We start from the raw sequence: 4,911 nt of genomic DNA, 5'->3' as shown, positions 1-4,911 counted from the left end.
ACAGGGCATAGCCCACTGAGTCTATTATACAAGCTCCGTGACAGGGCATAAGCCCACTGAGTATTATACAAGCTTCGTGACAGGGCATAGCCCACTGAGTGTATTATACAAGCTCCGTGACAGGGCATAGCCCACTGTGTCTATTATACAAGCTCCGTGACAGGGCATAAGCCCACTGAGTATTATACAAGCTCCGTGACAGGGCATAGCCCACTGAGTGTATTATACAAGCTCCGTGACAGGGCATAGCCCACTGTGTCTATTATACAAGCTCCGTGACAGGGCATAAGCCCACTGAATATTATACAAGCTCCGTGACAGGGCATAGCCCACTGGGTCTATTATACAAGCTCCGTGACAGGGCATAGCCCACTGAGTGTATTATACAAGCTCCGTGACAGGGCATAGCCCACTGTGTCTATTATACAAGCTCCGTGACAGGGCATAGCCCACTGAGTGTATTATACAAGCTCCGTGACAGGGCATAGCCCACTGTGTCTATTATACAAGCTCCGTGACAGGGCATAAACCCACTGAGTATTATACAAGCTCCGTGACAGGGCATAGCCTACTGTGTCTATTATACAAGCTCCGTGACAAGGCATAGCCCACTGAGTGTATTATACAAGCTCCGTGACAGGGCATAGCCCACTGTGTCTATTATACAAGCTCCGTGACAGGGCATAGCCCACTGAGTGTATTATACAAGCTCCGTGACAGGGCATAGCCCACTGTGTCTATTATACAAGCTCCGTGACAGGGCATAAACCCACTGAGTATTATACAAGCTCCGTGACAGGGCATAGCCTACTGTGTCTATTATACAAGCTCCGTGACAGGGCATAGCCCACTGAGTGTATTATACAAGCTCCGTGACAGGGCATAAGCCCACTGAGTATTATACAAGCTCCGTGACAGGGCATAAGCCCACTGAGTATTATACAAGCTCCGTGACAGGGCATAGCCCACTGTGTCTATTATACAAGCTCCGTGACAGGGCATAGCCCACTGAGTGTATTATACAAGCTCCGTGACAGGGCATAAGCCCACTGAGTATTATACAAGCTCCGTGACAGGGCATAAGCCCACTGTGTCTATTATACAAGCTCTGTGACAGGGCATAAGCCCACTGTGTCTATTATACAAGCTCCGTGACAGGGCATAGCCCACTGAGTCTATTATACAAGCTCCGTGACAGGGCATAAGCCCACTGAGTATTATACAAGCTTCGTGACAGGGCATAGCCCACTGAGTGTATTATACAAGCTCCGTGACAGGGCATAGCCCACTGTGTCTATTATACAAGCTCCGTGACAGGGCATAAGCCCACTGAGTATTATACAAGCTCCGTGACAGGGCATAGCCCACTGAGTGTATTATACAAGCTCCGTGACAGGGCATAGCCCACTGTGTCTATTATACAAGCTCCGTGAAAGGGCATAGCCCACTGTGTGTATATAAGCTCTGTGACTCCAGTTCATAGTGATAAAGTAATATGGATCACGAGAATGAACTGAGAGGAGAGCAGAAACAACATGTAAATGCTAGCATTGCAGCGGCTGGAAGTCCATCACTTTTATCTAAAGCTGATGCTCAAGGGCGTAGAGGCTTTAAAACCTTAGGGAACCTGAAATCAAAAAATTTAGATTTTACAGGGGTAAAGACAAAAAAAAAACCTCTAAAGACTACTACTTTTGCAGAGAAACAGAAAATTGGCAACATACCATTCACCACACGTAGCGGCAAGGAAAGACTCAGGCTTTGCCCTTTATTTCTGAGTGGTGATTCTGCAGCTGTCAGTGAGGCATCTTGTGCCTCTCGTGATGATAAAAGACCTTTTCAATCAGACTATAGAAGTGTGAAAAAATTTAAAACCAATAAGGCAGTCGAACAAACTGTGTTTTTTGAAACACAAATGTCAGAAATCCCTGAGGAGAGTCTAAGTGGGTCCACAAGTGGCATTTCTATGTGTAAGCCTGACCTTTCAGAGAAGCCGCCCTCCACAGTTTCTTTTCCATCTGTAGTTGTGGGGATGAGCAGTATTGCCGAGGACATAGAAATTGAGGATGCCACCGTGGAATTGCAAGAGGATGAGAGGAATATATGTGCAGCTGATGCTGGCACTAATGAGGATGTTGAGGATGAGGATATTATTTGTATAAGTCAGGCACCAGTGGAAGCAGCTCTTGGCCAAGATAAGAAGGCCATTGCCATGCCTGGGCATAGAACCAAGAAATCCACATCTTTTGTGTGGAATTACTTTTACCCAAACCCTGACAACGTTTGTCAAGCCATTTGTAGCCTCTGTGAGACCACAGTTAGTAGAGGTAGGGACGTTAAACATCTAGGAACCTCTACGCTATTACGTCATCTGCAGCGAGCTCATGACAGGTGTTTGATAACAGAAACTACTGCAAAAAAAATAACAACAAGCAGTCCAGCATTAGCTAGATGCCTTCTCTCTACTAAATCCCAGCACCTGCAATCTCCGCCGACAACACCTTCCTCCTCAATATCCTCAGGAATGATCAGTGGTAGTACAACATCCAATTTATTAGTGCTAAGTCACGGTGACTCCTCCAATTTCCAGGACACCTCAGAAGAAACTGAATCTTTGAGCGCTAGGCCTGCTGCTGCTGCTGCTGGTGGATCTTCATCCCAGAAGTGGACAAAGAAGACTACTAGTAGTATACCAAAAAAACAATTGACTGTTAAAGAATCTCTTGCAAGGGGAAGCAAGTATGACAGCTCTCACCCTGTCGCACAGCGGATCACTGACGCCATGACAGCTATGCTAATATTAGATCTGCGTCCAATATCCTCAATTAATGCAGTGGGATTTACACAGCTAGTTGAGGTCATGTGTCCCCGGTACCAAATTCCATCTCGGTTTCATTTTACCCGAAAAGCCATTCCTCGGCTGTACCAGGACGTTAAACAGAACCTAATTATTGGTCTGCAAAATGCTATTGTACCCACTGTCCACTTAACCACAGATATGTGGACAAGCGGTAGTGGACAAACTAAAGATTACATGACTGTGACAGCCCACTGGGTGGGTGAATCGCCTTCAGCAGCAGCAGTATCTAACAAACAACACCAGCTCATTCAGAGGCAGGCAACTCTGTGCATCACCGGATTCAATAAGAGGCATACCGCTGACAACCTCTTAGAAAAACTAAGAGATGTCATAGAAACATGGCTTACCCCACTTGGACTCTCCTCAGGATTTGTGATTTCTGACAATGCTAAAATATAGTGAAAGCATTACAGCTGGGTGAATTCCAACACATCCCCTGTTTTGCTCACACAATAAACTTAGTGGTGCAGGGTTTTTTAAAAAACGACAGGGGCGTTCAGGAGATGCTGTCTGTGGCCCGAAAAATTTCGGGACATTTTCAGCATTCAGCAACAGCGTGCAGGAGATTGCAGCACCTGCAAGAGCAGTTTAATTTGCCCTGCCATCAACTGAAGCAAGAAGTGGTAACGAGGTGGAACTCAACCCTGTATATGCTTCAGCGGATGGAGGAGCAGCAAAAAGCCATCCATAGCTATACGACAAGCCATGACATTGGGAGAGGAGGGGGAATGTACCTTACCCCAGCACAGTGGAGAGTACTTTCTGTCTTGTGCAAGGTGCTCAAACCATTTGAAGTTGCCACTTGTGAAGTGAGTGCTGACACTGCTAGCTTGAGTAAGGTGATTCCCCTGATTTCGCTTTTGGAAAAGCAGCTGGAGAAATTGAAGGATGATATTAAACAAAGTGATTCCGCAAAGTATGCTGGACTGATAGATCAAGTCCTTTGTTCGCTTCGCCAGGATCCACGGGTGGCCATGATCTTGAAATCTGATCATTATATTTTAGCAACCATTTTTGATCCTAGGTTCAAGTCATATGCTGTGTCTTTCTTTACAACTGACCCAGATCTTAAAAGAACCAAAGCGCTCCTGGTGAGCAAGTTGGCAGCTGAAGTGACACATGGCACTACGATGACGTCTCCTCCTTCGGTTTCTGCAGCAGCAGCCAGAAAAAAATGCACCTTTTCCAAAAGACCCAGTGGTGATGCAGATAAGTCAAGTCAACATTTTGACATCTGGTCGGGTCTAAAAGATTTGCCCAACACCAGTGACACCTCTACCGCAACTCCATCTAATACGATTACCATCCAAAGAATGGTGGAGGATTATTTTCAGGACACCGTACACGTAGACATGTCACAGAGTCCCTTCGAATATTGGAAGAAAAAAAAGGCAATTTGGAGACCCTTGTATAAACTGGCTTTGCATTATTTAAGCTGCCCACCCTCCAGTGTGTACTCGGAGAGAGTTTTCAGTACAGCCGGGAACCTTGTGAGTGAACGACGAAGGAGGCTACTTCCACAAAATGTAGAAAAAATGATGTTCATTAAAATGAACTGGAAATTTCACGAGGAAAACCTTTCCCACCAATCACGTCACAGTACAGATACTTCTGTAATGGTAGATTCCAGCGGGGATGAACTGATATTGTGTGAGGAATCGGATGATGTACACACTGATGAGGGTGAGGATGGCAATGATGGTGACATCATGCCACTGTAGACCTGTTGCCTTTAGTAGATTGGAAGATTTTTTTGTGGGGGCCCAAACAAACCAAGCACTTCAGCCACAAAGTGGCAGTACCTGTCGCTGAAATGCTTTGTTTGTTAAAGTGTGCATGTCCTTTTTAAAATCCAACATAAAGGGTGGGTGGGAGGGCCCAAGGACAATTCCATCTAGCACTACCTTTCATTTCTGCCACTGCTGTGTGGCATAGTTTCATAGATGTGCTTTAAACTGTGGTGTCTGTGCCACTGCGCCGCTGCTCTGACGCTTGGTCACCAGTCAGCTCACTGCAACCTTTGGCCAATAATGGTGAAACCAATAATTTAA

Source organism: Taudactylus pleione, unplaced genomic scaffold (genome assembly GCF_031769625.1).
Source record: "Taudactylus pleione unplaced genomic scaffold, aTauple2 ptg001301l, whole genome shotgun sequence".
NCBI lineage: Eukaryota > Metazoa > Chordata > Amphibia > Anura > Myobatrachidae > Taudactylus > Taudactylus pleione.
This window is presented reverse-complemented; position numbering follows the sequence as displayed.